The sequence below is a fragment of the Phyllostomus hastatus genome, unplaced genomic scaffold (assembly GCF_019186645.2).
Source record: "Phyllostomus hastatus isolate PE091 unplaced genomic scaffold, TTU_PhHast_1.1 phas_contig_196, whole genome shotgun sequence".
Classification (NCBI taxonomy): domain Eukaryota; kingdom Metazoa; phylum Chordata; class Mammalia; order Chiroptera; family Phyllostomidae; genus Phyllostomus; species Phyllostomus hastatus.
Window position 1 is genome coordinate 15,171,921 of NW_025333709.1, and position 15,253 is coordinate 15,187,173.

Genomic DNA, 15,253 nt, shown 5'->3' on the forward strand with positions numbered 1-15,253 from the left:
TGGTGCCCAGCAGACACCCTGGCCAGGGGAGGGCCTCGGTCCAGACCAGCAGCTTTCCCTGTCCCCACGCCCCTCAGAATCCGGATGCTCACCTGCACTCTGCCAGCAGGTGCCTGCAGAGGCCTGCAAGCCTGCAGCCCGTGGGACCTGGCAGCCCCGTCTGCCGTCGGCAGGGGACGCAGATGCTGTCTCTGAAGAAAGCTTTCTCAGAAGAGCAGATCTGGGACACGTTACCAAGATCACCCAGAAAAGTTCCTAGAATTACTGCCCAGAGTGAAAACCTGAGGTGGATGAAAGAGGTGGGGAGGAGAGGGTACGTCTTCCAATCGAGCTCACTTATCATTTCTTCCTAAAAATAAAAATGTCAGAACCCACTCTAAACCTCCAGCCTGGAAGGACACAGACGTAGTATAAAGTGTTTTTCCTGGAATTCAAATGACTTGCAGCCTGAAGGATTATTAAATGCATGTAGGTGAAAAGTCACAGAACACCTACTACATGTCAGGGTTCTGCTTGGCACTGGGTGTCAGCTGCCATGCCGCCCCCTAACGGGCCCCCTTTCTGGTCTTTTGCAGCAGTTTTCACATATGCTGTGCTTAAGTGTACGGACTTACAATATAAAACGGACTTGGCAGTTGGAGGCCTGGGTCTGATTCCTGGTGCTGTCATTTTGGGGCTGTGCGAACCTGGGCCAGTTAGTTGACACCTCTGTGCTGCTTCGTCTGCGAAGGTGGGGCTAAGGATAGAAACGACCGCAGTCTTGTCCCCTGGGCTGCGCGAACACTCGCAAAGGGCTTAGGCCGGCACCTAGTAGACGTCAGCCCTCTGCAAACCTTTGCCTTCCTTGCCCTTGTCACCACCTCCCTGAGTCCCAAGGCACAGGCCATTTGTGTTTTCTCCCCAGCGGCCTCCCCGCTTCTCCTCGATAGCAGAAGAGATTTTTAGAGGTCTCCCCCTCCTCTGCTCACCCTCGTGGTCAGTGTGGGAAAGTATTTCAGAGATTTGGGGCAGAGCACGCGACCCAGATATAAGCCAATCAGAACACTGCCTTTTTCCACCTACGGAGAGTGGCTCAGGGTTGGCGAGGTGAGGCAAGCTGGTCCAACCAGAGTGATTCCCAGGAACCGGGCGACAGCCTGGCTTTCTCCTCTCCGATTCGATCTGATCCGGGTGAACTTGGGAGGTTGGGTGGAGGCTGAACTGCTGCCGCCCCCTTACCCGAGAATGGAACAAATGCAGGGGAAGCCCGAGCTCCCGCACGGAGAGCACGCGCGCGGAAGTTCTGGGTTCGTCATAGGAGCCGCAGGTCCACGGGGTGGGAACCCCAATCAGGTTCCCAGTTCTCCCATTGCTAGGGCGGGACATTTTCTTCTGGCGTCAACTAGAAATGTTCTCCTTGCAATAGAAGCTCCCACTGAACACATCGCATATGGACGTGACGCACCTATTGAGTGCGTGCTGCCTGCCAGGACCTGCGAGGAGCTCTGGGGAGGTTAACGTGTGAGACAGACTGTGCACCGATCTCAGAAACCGTGATTTCTAAGACGAGACGACAGGAAGACGCGGGCGCTGTCTCGGGAGTCTCGGAAGGAAAGCCGGGGTGCTCTGTCTGCTCGTCCTCTGGAAGCCCCAGCCACGCCCCTCTTCCTCTGTGCCGCCAGGTTCTCTCCTGCTCCGGGCAGACGAGGGTGCGGGGCGCGCTCTGCTTCCCCACAGGCAGTGACCCACACACGGGCAGGTCCCTGGGACACGGTCTCCACTGAGAGGAAATGGCCATGATACGCTGTTTCCCCACGGTCATGCGAGAGAAAACACACGTCAGGGGCACACCGTCTAGGTCCTTGTTTTTCTTTCGTGGCAGTGGGTACAACCTCTTACGAAAATTCTCTTCTACAAATCTTCCCTATGGGAGGGAAAAGCCATCCTTTACCCAAATGTTTTTAAGCCTCACCTGGGCTAAGTTAACATTTAAATCAATGGAGGTAAAGTTAATGCTAAGTGTTGGCCAGGAGAGGGCAGCAAGTTTGAGCTTGGCCTGGGGAATAGTTTGAATGACAGTGCAGGACAGCCAGCCAAAGGCTGACAGGCTAGCAGCTCCGGAGAAAAAAAAGAAAACATGAACTGCAGGTGGCCTCCAGCCCTCACTTTATGAGCCTCCTTGGAGAGTCATTTCCATCTTTCTGCATCATGGCATTTATTGAGACACATACACCGAACGCCAGCTTTGTGTCTGGTGGGGCAGTCGAGGCCATGGCAGACAGGGTCCCCGCCCTTACGAGGGTGTGCTTCAGTCCTCATCCCACCTAAAGGCAGGTGCGCTGAGCTACAAAACAAAGGTGTTACAGGTGCCGTGGCGACGCATTCCTCTTTCGGCTTGCCTCGCAACCCCAAATGAGTGCAAGAAGGAAAAGCAGGCTCCACAACTCGCTAAAGTGAGTTCTGCACTGAGGAGAAAAATTCATTTCTGGGAGGTTTGATTCTATCTTAGAAATGAAAAAATAAAGTTTCATGACACTGGGCTCAGAGTTGATTAATGAGCCACGAGCACAGACAGACCCGGGATGTGTGGGATAGGCCGGTCAGAATCTGTCCCCTCTCGGGCTTCTATTCTGGGGTTTGTTTGCGTGGTTGATGGTTCAGAAACGAGGCCGCCTCCCACAGTCAGTCAGAATCCTGCTCCGTCACGCTGTCTCGGTCCGGCAGGTGAGGTAGGAGGACGGCCAAGGAGAGAAGACGCCTTTCCTGGGAGCTGTGATGCTGCTCCTCCCGCCAGCCAGGCTCGGCATCCTGCTGTGCATGATGCTACTGGACCCTCCCACGCTCAGCTGCCAGGTCCAGCATGGACACCTAGGGGGCTGGCCAGCTTACTGGGGGCTGGCCAGCTGCACTGGGGGCACAGCTAGTGGCAGGTGTCCAAGCCATGGCAGCTGGGAAACAGGTTGGCAGGGGTGTGCAGAGGCCCAGGCCACAAGCACCAGAGGTAGGGTCAGGGTCCATGCATCTGGAACAGTCTACAGTAGATGGTGCCCCGACCTCGAGCGGGCTCAGCCTACCTTAACTCTCTCTTCGAGGATGGGAGCCACTGAAGGTGGCTGTGCTTTTTAAATCACCAGGACCCCTCTACAGAAATTCTGGCTCAGTGGAGTGGAGCCCGAGTTCCTTTATTTCTAAGCAGCTCCCGTGCAGTACCAATGCGCTGGTCCCTAGACGACACATCGAGAAACGAGGGCACAGAGGTCCGCTGACCTCTAGGTTCTGCACCGGGTTCGTGTCACTGGGACAACTCCAGTTGGTCCAATACGTAGTGGGGAGAGGAGTCAGACACCAGCGTTTCTGTGGGACCTAGTCTATGGCAACCTTACCTTTTCTTTTAAGATTTTATCTATTTAATTTTAGAGAGGGGACAAGGGAGGGAAAAAGAGAGGGAGAGAAACATTGACTGGTTGCCTCTTGCAAGACCCCTGCTGGGGACCTGGCCTGAAACCCAGGCATGTGCCCTGACTGGGAATCGAACCGATGGCCCTTTGGTTTGCAGACCAGTGCTCGAACCACAGAGCCACACCCACCAGGGCACAACCTTACCTTTTTACAAAAAGATATCTCATTTAATTCTTTCCACACTCAACCCTGTGGTTGTCTCGTTATCCCTGTCGCACAGGAAATCAAAGTGAGGCTCAGAGAGGTTTCGTAACTTGCCCGAGGTTGAATAATTAACAGGTGGAGGATCTGGGACCCAAGCCAACACCAGACTGGTCCGATGCATATTAACAAGTTAACTAACTCATTAGCCCTTACAAGAACTATTAAATACGTCTATGAATGAAGCACCATCGAGGCATCAGGGCATAGGTGAGTGACAAAGGCGAGGTGCTGGCCCCCACGGAGCTTGTGGTTTGACAGAAAACGTGCTACTTGAAAGAGAAATCACGCCCCAGAGGGAAAGCGGCCCCCAGCGCTATCGGGTCTCACTGGACCCCTCTGGCCCACACCTCCCTCATCTCTGGCCTGGAGGACTGCAGTGATCTTCTCGGACCCTTGGCTGGGACTCTCTTACCAGATCTTCACCTGACTGGCCCCTTCTCACTACTCGGGCTTCAGCTCCCATGTGACCTGCTGCAGGAGGCAGCGGTCTGCATAGCAGGTAAGAGTGCGGACTATGGAGCCAGTGCCGGGGCCTGCCTTCCAGCTCCTCCTCCTGTCCGCTGCGGGATGCAGGGTGAGTTACTTTCCTCCTCTGTGGCTCCGCTGCCTCATCGGTGTAAGGGCGACAGCCATGCCCGCCCCGTGCCCGCCCCGTGGGATGGCTGTGAGGATAGGTGAGCTGATATGCGTGAAGCACCCAGAAGAGCAGCCACCACAGTATAAGCAGCATGGAAGCTTCCACTCCTGTCATTCCCCGACCCCCCTACCTACTTGTGGTGCACCCCCTCTCAGTCACATGTATCACACTGCCCCGTTTTATTTTCTTCGTGGTCCTTGTCGCCAAAGCACTCAGGTGTTCACTTGTATGTTGTCTGTCTCTCTGCCTCTGGAAGCTAACCAGGGGACCTGAGCGTTATCTGTACTCCACGTGTCCCCGGGTCCCGGCGCTGAGCCTGGCACCCAGTAGGTTCTCAATGGCTCCTTAGTGAGGGGAAGAATAAATCCCCTGAGGCTGGGTTCTGCGGGAGAACACAGTCGTGGTCTCTGGCCCAGCCCAGGCCATCAGGAGTAGTTGCCTTCCACCAAGAATAACTGCGACCCGACTATGGACTAGACCCCCACATGAAAGCCGCAGCCTCTGCCATTAAGAACAGACAACGGAGGGAAAAAGGTGGCCCTTGTCGGCCTCCATTAGCCCCTTCCGTGAGCAGGAGGAGCCTTCTCAGAAAACCTCCAGGGGCTCTGAGCCCAGAAGTCACGACTTGAAGAACATCTAGCTACTGAAGGTGAGCCAACGGCCTGTCTTGGATCATGTTGGTCTGTCGTACCTTTGACATTATACTTAAACATGGGCTTTTATATTTAATAAACACAAGGGCCCCAAGAGATTCTCTGGGACCTTCTGCCAACATTAATCATCTTCCTGAACACATGCTGCTATTTGGACTGGGGCTTCGGCCAAACTTTAAGGAAGGGGTGGGGAGGAGGAGAAGTCCTTATGCCCCCAACTAGAACTGCTCACCCCTTCTTCCACTTTTTCTCAGAAAATGATAGCATGAAACAGAAGCGTGGCTTTTGCTGAGCTCTTCTTTCACAGTCTGTCAGAAAGTTGAGTTTTCCTAAAAAATCAGCTACACATCAGGGTCTGCCTCACCCTCGGCTGCCAGGAATGTGACGTCAGGAGAGCCAAGCACAATGTCCCTGGTCTGCAAATGCCTTTCTCACCCGCTTGCTGATTCCTGAAATCCTACCAGCAACGCGACTGGGAAAAAGCACACATGTTTGGAAGGGAAAAGCCCATAACTGAAATTCAGTCTAAGAGGTAAGAAGCTGGCCTCAGGCCTTTTGGGGGTGGGGGGGGGAAGCACTGACAGGGAGAAGGCAGCAGGTAAAGGATGGGAGACACGCAGAGAGAGGGCCTGGGAAACGAGGAAGAGGCAGTGCATCGGTCAGCTATCGCTACGGTAATGCTGTGCGACAAACGGTGCAAAACTCCGTGACATTATGTTGAGCATTTGTTTCCTGCTCAAGTGTCTATGGGGCTCAGCTGCTCTGTGCTGGGCTCTGCTGGTCTGGGTTCTAAGTGGGGGGTAAGGCCCCCAATCTGCTCCATGCGTCTCTCATCCTTTTGGGGACAGCTGTAAAGTGAGGAGTGATTGGAAACATTGAACGCCTCTTCTGCCTCTTCCATCCTGGGCTCACAACTGGCTCCCTATCACATCCACCCCCCTGTCCCTCTAAATTATTTTGGCCAAAGAAGTCACAGTCCATCTCAGTATCTCTGGAGCAGAAAGCACATGCTTCCCACAGGGAGGCGCTGGAGTCCAGGGAAAGGGTGCTCGGTGAGTGATGATGGAATCTTCCACAGGCAGCTGGGGTATCAAAGGCCCTCTTCACCAACCTCGAGAGGTCCCTCCCATTGAGCTACTCCCTTTCAGCTTTATTGGGTCCTCACAGAATTAGGACAATGATTCTCAAATGGGGACTGGCGTCTGTAGGCCATGTTACCCTCTCATCACCATAATTTTATTCTGTGAAGGATTTCCCATCACGTGTCCTACATTTCAGGCCTCCAGGCCCTACTCTTTTTCTTTGGGCCCAAATCAATCAGATTCCACTTCCCTCTCTGCACCTTTATATTCTTGGTTCAGATACTGGAGGGCCAGCAGCCCCCTCGGGGTAAAAACCCAGCCATTGTGCAGGGTACCTGAGTTTCTCAAAATTCCCCTTGTAAAAACAAGGGGGCGAGGAGCTCGAGTTTCAGGCTCACCTTAACGGGATTATCTTTCCCACAGGAAATTCAATATCAGTGGTTATTTTCATAGTTAATCAGTGTACTTTGTCATGGCCCAGCTAAAAATAAGAAATTGACAGATCAGAGCTGACAAGGGCAGACCTAAATACATTTCCCTGTTTGCTCTGCAGCGGGCATGCGCAGAGCCTCCCACCTTTGGCTTTGATCTTGAAGTTTGCTGGCAGCCGGGCACCCAGGCACCCACCTAGGGAAACAAAGGAACAGGGCTGGCAAGGGCTGCGGGACAGCAGCGCTGTTCTTCCTCTGGTCGTGCTGTTTCCTGATTACAGTGGGCAGGAGCGGAGAGCCTGCTGCCCGGCTCGGAGGCCAGTGAGCCAGCAGGACCCCCTTCACAAGATGAAAAACTCGCTCCAGGGAAACGTGCTCTGCGGTGCCTGCCAGGGGTGGGGCTGCCAGCCTGACCTCCTCGTGCCCCAGGGCAGCTGGGCAGCTGCTGCCTGGACCCCCCTCCACTCGTGCACCACGTGGGCACCGGCTGAGAAAGGAGGGAGAAGCCCACAAGTGTTTATCACTAAGGCATGAGCATAGTGAAGGAGCCTCAGAATGAAGAATTAGCAACATGGCCTTCCCAGTTTTATGGGCAATGAAGCCCCGGTGAATCCGCTTTTAAGGGGTGAGGGAGGGGTTAGGGACAGGCTAGAACTGCTGCGTGGGATTCATCTCCATCTGGGCTTTTGTTTAAGTGACTTGGGGGCTGGTCTGTGCCACGGGCACCTGCCTTGGGCAAACCCTGGGCGGAGGACCCTGGGGAAGATCAAGAAAGAGCACTCGTCCCGCCCTGCCCCGTGCTGCCCCTCCGGCTGAAGACAGGAGCAGCGCCTGAGCAAGGCTGACAAACGCAAAGCAATGTGGTCAGGTGGGGGTGGGTGCACGCGTCGTTGAAGCCAACAAATATATATTGAGCATCTACTGCATGCACTTCCCTCTTCATGGAGCTTGCCAGAAGCTAAAGTAATGATTCCAACCGAGACTCGCTGGTGAACAAGGTTAGCTGACCCCTTTGAGTGCCTTTGATGGGGTAAGGACCGCCTTTACTCTTCGCTTCCCTCGGAGGTGGACACTGGCCTCCCGGCCCCCACCCCCGGTCTCATAGACAAGAGGACTGAGGCGCAGACAGGGGTTGTTGCCCAAGGACTCACAGCTAGCCCGCGGAAGGATCTGAAATGAACCCGGCTGGTTTTGCTTGTAGCTGCCCGGTGACACCGTGCCACCTTCCTGCTTGTTCGCACGGAAGTGTGCCCCAAATTAGCTAGGACGTGCTAAATTAGCCAGCGTAGCTCTCCCTGGTAATGCCACGATTCCTTCATGTATCCCATAAAGTCTGTGGAAAATTCTTTTCCCTGCCTGGACCCCTTTACTCCTTGTTCGGTCCAGCCTGTGACTCAGTCGCCCCCTAATGGCTCACAGGTAGGGGGCTGGGGTAAGAGCTACTGCCCCATAAATTTTTGTCTTGGGAAACAGGGAGTCAAACCTTCTAAAGTACAGAAAGTTCCAGAACGGAGATTCTGAAAGTGCATCCCACGGGCCACCTGCGGAAATACCACCTGCGGAGTTTGTCAGTGCTGCGTGGTCCTGAGACCCACACCAGGCTGTAGGGATGAGGCGCGGACCTGTATTCAGGTCTTCCCACGTCCTCCTGCAAACTGGTGTTTGAGAACAAGGTTTCAGTTCCTTTTACTTCTTACCAGGAAATCCCTGGGGGAGTTGGCCTATTTATCTAGTTGTAAGAACCTACACTTTCAAAGGGCAGGGTGGAGTGGTATCTGGGAGCTGTGGATGGCAAATGTCAGGTCCTTGTGTACACGTGAGCATGACCTGAGACCGTGTTGTCCTTCTATGGGCAAAGCCGGAGCTTCCTTCCTCGGTCGCGGGAAGCTGGCCTCCCCGCTGGCTCGCGCTTCCCACGTGCCCGAGCGCGGTGACCTGTCCCCTGGCTGGCAGCACCTCTAGCTCCAGACTCTGAGAATGTGACAGAAGAGTCCGGACCCAGGCACCTACTTGATTCCCTACAGGGGACTCATTTCCCCACTGGCGACGTTCCTTGGTGAGCCCCATTCCTGCGCCTTACTGGCTTGTCCCTGGTCTGCAGGGTCCAGTGGACACAGACGCACTCGGCCTTCGTGAGAGACGCGGCTCTGGGCGGCTCCCTCACTCTCTGCGAGTCGGGACTGTAAAGTGAGCTTAAGGAAACCTGCCTTAAGGAGCCGTGAGGACAGGGAAGAGACGCGCACGTGTGAAAGTGCATGCTGACAGGGCCGAGGACCGGAGGGGCGGTGCATTTTACGAGCACCCTGAGAGAGACGGGCCACTTCTTCATGGGCACGGTTGTCTGTGCGCCCGTTTCACAGAGCAGTGAGATCAGGCCGTTGAAAACCCTACGTTGTCGTTACAGGTGGAACTGTGTACCCCCCAAATTCACATGTGAAGTCATAACCCCCTTGTACCTCGGAATGTGGCCTTGTTTGGAGATGGGGTCATTGCAGACATAATCAGTTCAAACCAGGTCATGTGAAGATACACGCAGAGATGCGGCGATGAATCTATGGGCCACGGGACAAACGCCAGCAACCGGCGGCAAAGCGCCAGGAGCCTGGAGAGGCCTGGAGCAGACCCTCCTCACAGCCCTCGGGAGGAGCCACTCAACCCTGCGGACATGCTGACCTGGGGCTTCCAGCCTCCAGAACTGTAAGCAAATGAACTGCTGTTGTTTAAGCCTCTGAGTTCGTGGTGTGTTGTCACCGATGAACACAGTCACTACTCTAGCGCACCAGTCTCTGTCCCCGGGGTCTGCCAGTGCAGCTGGGGCGGAGATGGCGCAGGGCCCGAGGCAACCCCGGAGAAAGGGCGTTGTGCTCCCTCCACCCAAACCAAGCAGAGCCTGGTTGAAAACAGTATTTCAGGCGACATTAGAGTAACAGGAGTGTCTCCACAGGGTAGGCTGGGCAGCGTGTTCAGGAGAGACAGGCCCGAGTGTGGACAGTTACGGTGTTTCAGCTTCAGGCCTATCGTACATTCCTCCTGCCGGGACCACCATCTTCCCATCAGCCTTCCATGTCTGTGCCCGAGTCCCAGCCCCCAGCACCTTGATTGCCAGCACTGTCCTCGTGAACCCCCAGAGCTGTGGAGCCTGGTCACACGCTGTGTGCCCCTCACAGCGGCCTTGGGCGGGTGGCAGCTGTTGTGGGGGAGAAGCACTGCGGTGGACAGAACGGCCCGTGAAGGCGTCCACATCCTAATCCCCAGAACCTGTGGGTGCTTCACCATTACCCAGGTGGAACGGACCAGCGTAATCACAGGGGCCTTACAGGCAGACACAGGAGGGTCAGAGAAGGAGTTGAGGTGGTGCAAGCAGAGGGACAGAGATGGGTAAGGGAGAGAGAGAAGGGGCAAGAAAGAGAAAGGAGGGGCCAGGGAGAACAGGAGGGATGGAGACTGATTTGAAGATGAAAAGGACAGGAGGCCTCAAGGAGCTGGAAAAGGTAAGAAATGGGTTCTCCCGTAAAATGTCCAGCATGAACTCAGTCTCCCTAACGCCTTGATTTTAGCTCAGGGAGACACATTTCAGACTTCTGGCTCCCAGAACTGTGAGATAACACATTCGTGTTGTTTTAAGTGACAGAAACAAACACAACTGGGATCCTGTGACTCGACTCTGAGTGGGGGCCGGCAAGGACGGTGGCAGTCTCTCCCGGCCAGAGACACACACACACGCAGTCAGTCCTTTCCTTCTTCCCAAAGTGGTCCCGGGCCTGCTCTGAGCCGGCCCCGCCATCCTGTGTGGGCTCCTCTGGATCATACTGGCTTTCTCACCTCTCAGTCCACTTCCTCAGTCCGTTCCTCCCCTGCCCCAGCCCTGCCCCACTGAGCAGACTCAGGACTCGGCTGTCAGACTCAGTAAATAACATGACATCGCACAGGACATGCTCTGCGAAAGCATTACTCATTGCTCCCCTGAAATGCGAACCTCAGGCGCATCTTGCGCTTGATCTGGCAACCCTGTGCCGGGAAGGCTCCCAGGGAAACCCCTGCAGAATTAGGTCTTGGGACCTGCTGGCCCCACTCCGGGGAGTTTTTCAGCCGAAACTCCCTTAGTGTTCTCACCTGCCCGTCTCATGTATTTGCTCCCTGGTTGTTTTCTAATTGAGGGACAGAACTAGAGGGAAAGACAGAAGCAGCTGAGGGGCAGGAGATGGAGGAGCAGGTGGGAGGGCTCCGAGAGTATTTTCAGCCCCTGCTGGCGCTGAAGAAGGGCGGGGGCATTCCTGAGGTTCCGTCTTCCCTGACCAGCTGGGCCTGACTTCAGGTGGCCTTCTGAGCCCTGCACCCTTCTGGGAGGGGAGGTGTCAGCTGGGGCTGCATAATAAAGCATCCCAGACTAGGGGGCTTCAACAGCACATTGGTTTTCCACAGTTCTGCAGGCTGCAGGTTCAGGGTCAAGGTGCTGGCGAGACTGGTTTCCTCCGAGGCTTCTCCTTGGCCTGCTGATGGTCACCCTCTTGTTGTCTCTTCCCACAGTCATCTCGCTGTGCGTCCAGTTTCCTCCTCTTATAAGGATACCCGCCGTGCTGGACCAGGGCCCAGCTGAAGGCCCCATCTTAACTTAGCCACCTCTTTAGAGGACCTGTCTCCTAATGCAGTCACATTCTGAAGTACTGGGGGTTCGAATGTCAACACACGAATTTTAGGGAGACACAATTCGTAACACGAACCACGTTGGACCTACTGTCCCAGGGGCTCCTCCCAGCCAGTCGCTGTGGTCCCTAGGGAAGGTTCGTGTGAGCCTCCCAGGGACCTCCACCAGCCCACGGGGCTCCTTCCTGTCCACGCAAAATACGTGGGCTGTATAAGCTAGTTGTATGAACTGAGGCCCTGGCTGCACGAAATCCGGGAAGGGCCCCTGGGTGTCGCTGACCGGCTGAGCTGCTGCCATCAGATCAGGGCTGAGGACCCGGAATGGTGGGAGTCGGGGTCAGACCCTGTTGCAGTGCTTTATCCTCTGGGCGGGGCTTGGCGTTAGGACACCACAGACCTTTAGTGCAGAGGTGGAGCCCAGCTGGGGTCTTTTATTTTGTTCAGCTGGAAATATTGGGAAACTCCAGTCATCCCAGATCCTTCTAGGGTCCCCGCCGTGACTGCTGGGACAGGCCAGTCTGGAAGAGGCTGCCTCTCTGGGTGGGGCAGGGAGTGATTCGGGTTGTGGGAGAGGCCACCCCCAGCTCCCGCCGGCCCTCGCCGGGCTGCTGCAGAGCTGGCTGCCGCCCACACAGGGGGAGTCTGGCAGGATGTGCCTGCATGATGCATGAGGGTGCTTGTAATTGAGAGCCTCACGGACGCTGATCAAAACCAAGGCCATAGCAAGCCTGGAAATGAAGGTCCTGCACTCGTGAGGCCAAGCTTAATTGAAGTTCCTCGTTAGTCCTGATGGAAAACAGGCTGATACTGCAGGCCCCAGGATCACAGATTATGGGTCCTGGAAGGGAGCTAATCAGTAAGTGGTTTCTAAACCATGTTCTGGAGAACCCAAGGGATTCCACACAGACATGAAGGAACTGTCTCATAGCCCCCCTTTCCTTCCACTTGACAACTCTGCTATTATCTCTTTCCTGTTTGGGGCTTCCATACAAAACTGCTTGGGGGGTGGGGGAGAGGTTTCTCCGTGTTAAAATTTGAAAACAATCTAGTTTAAACACTTTATTTTATAGATAGATAAGGAAGTCATGCATCAAACATGTTTTGAAAGCCTTCGTATATGATGCTCTGCTACGTTTTGGGGTTATTTGTCGTCAAATGTAGCAAAACTGGCCCATAAACCCAGAAACCCTGAGCAGACTTCCTACATTTCATTGGCATCTTCGTCCATTTGGGCTGCTGTAACAAACATACCACAGGCTAGGGCACAGGTGGCAAACACAAGGCCGGCGGGCCAAATCCGGCCCGCCACCTTGTTTTATCCAACCTGGCACCTTGCTTCTACCCGGCGGCAGCCCCGAGCTCCTTGCCCCTAGTTAAGGAGTAGTTACAGTTAATACAGCCCTAAAATTCCATTCGGCCCTTTGAAGGCAACTGTGAGGCTGATGTGGCCCCCGGTCACAATGAGCGAGTTTGTCACCCCTGGGCCAGGTGGATAAAACAAATGTTTACGTCTCACGGTTCTGGAGGCTGAGAAGTCCTCCAGGATCAGAGCACCGACAGATCTGGCGTCTGCTCTGAACCTGCTTCCTGGGTCGTCATGAATGGTCATTTTCCCACTGCGTCCTCACATGGGGAAATGGGTGCGGGAGCTCTGTGGGGTCTCTTTTATAAGGCCACTAACCCCATTCACAAGGGCTCTGCTCTCATAATGCAATGACCCCTCAACGACCCCATTGACAATCGCATTGGGGGTTAGATTTCAACACATGAATTTGGGGGAGAAACAAATGATCTGTCTATAGCAACGGACTAGAACCAGTGGTATGTTAGCCTTGGCTTTTATTGGCTTGCAAGGGTCAATTGTTAAATTTTCAGGAAATTGGTAATAAATACTCAAAATGCATCACTCATTATTTATTTTATGCTCTCGATGTTAATTGCATCGGCATGGTGGAATTACTATAAAGCAGTGTGCAGCTGTGCATCTCATCCAAGCTCCCCACTCAGTAATGTCCCACTGGTAACTTGAAATTGGCCATGGAGTAATTATACCACAGAAATCAGCACACTGTTACAGATGAAGGCTTTTTAAAAAAAAAAAAATTGGAAGGTACATTGTTCAACATCACTGGCTAGAACTGGGATATAAACTTATCCCTAAACCCAAAAATTAACAAAAGGGAATGAGATTGTTATGTCTAGCACAGATTCACCGCGACTTATTCCTGGGCACTAGACTCCCCCAGCCCCTCCCACCCCCCACCCCCCCCACCCCCCACCCCCGCTGGAGTAAGCGGGCCTGTATTATCTGCTCTCTGATGAGTCTGAGAAATGAGATCTACCTTAATCATGTTGACAGTTTGCCAAAGAGGTGAAAGCTTGTTGACTGATAGTATCGCTTGGCTTCCCGGTGAGGTGGCAAAGTGTGCTTTCTAAAAATAAACCCAGGGATGGCAGCATCCAGGGCACCAGTGCAGAGAGCCAGCTCTGAAATGTTCTTCAGCCAAGGAGCTCAGGGTGGGACCAACTGTCTGTAGCAGGGAGGGAGGATGAGGAGACAGATCCCACTTCCTTGGGGTCTTTATGGGAAGGGAAATCAGCACCTATGCAGTACTTAGAGCACTGACTGTCCCCTAACCCTGACGGCAGGCCACAGGCATTAGAAGGGGCCCGATCCTGTCTCGGTCATTTACCAGCTACCTGACCTTGGACATGTTACCAGTTCCTCTGAACCTTTATTTACCTGTGAGATGTGGAAAATGATGCCTCATTTGGAGGGTGAAATAGGAAACCATATATGGTAGACATTCGTTTGTCCCTCCTGTGGGTGTCCCTCCTGTGGGTGTCCGTGGTCACCTGCTGTCACTCGTGACTGCACAGCGCATAAAGCAGGTGTTAGGGAGCATTCATACCCTCACCTAGGCGACTCTGTTGCAGGTGTGGGTTCTATCCCTGCCTTTCAGCAGGGATGCAGCTGGTGTCCCGGGGCCCAGCCTTCCTGGGGTTCCTCGTGGAGGACAGGAAATGAGGAGGCTGCCCAGTGAGCCCCGCCCTTTGTTAAGCGCTAGGGCACTCCCAGTGACGGAGGCCTGCGGTTAGGATGCTGTGCCCTCCCCAAAGGACCAGGGAAGGACTGGCCTTGGGGAGCAACTCCACTCAATTGTTTTCCTTCATCCCCCCCTCCCTCATCCCCTCACACTCACTGCATCCCTGTCATGTGCCGTGACCAGTGCTGGGCGCTCACCGATTTATACTGGCCTGACCCCTCTTCCTGCACAAGAAGGAGGACCCGAGAGTTCCCCAAGGCTGGGCTTCTAAGAGCTGGGGTGGAGTGTGGACCTGCGGGACTGGCCCCCGGCTGCGGGGGCTAATTCAGGACACCTGGAATCTGTGTTCCACTGGAGAGCGGTCAGGCAAAGAGAGGGTCAGAGACATCCCATCGGAAAAAGCAAAGGGACCTCCCCGAGGAAGGAGATGAGAGGCCACCAGAGCAAGGCAGCAACGGATGGGGCGGTGGGGTGGGCGCAGGGTCAGGACAGCAAAGGGCCAGGTGGGCTTCGGTAATATCCACCAGCATCATGAGTGGGTGGGTACTTGGGCAGGGATTAGGGGCAGGTTCACGGTGTCTTACTGTTCTCCTAAAGGGAAAGGGGGCAGGGAGGAGCAAAGCAGAGGGATGCTATACACCAGTGGTCCCCAACCCTCTATCCCCCATCTTTTATTGTTAAAAAAAAAAAAAGAATGTGAACATTTACCATCTTAACCATTTTTAAGTGTACACAGTCAGTAGTGTTAAGTACCTTCACATTGCTGTGCACCAGGTCTCTAGAATTTCTTTATCTCACAACAGGGAAACTACCCTCGTTAAATACTGACCCCCCTCCTGCCGCCTCCATACCCGCGGCAGCTGCCTCTCCACTCAGTTACACTGATCTTGACGACTTCGGAGGTTTCATGTGGGTGGAATTGTGCAGTGTCTGTCCTTTTCCCTAACACCTTTTTATCTGTGCCTTACACCGTCCCATTAGTAACATCTCCAGTTGTGTGTACACACACACACACACACACACACGGAGAGAAAAAGCAGAGGCAGAGGCGGCTGCAGATGCTCATGCAGCGGAATCTTCAGTGGGGACACACACAGAGTTGGAAAGAGCCCTCCAG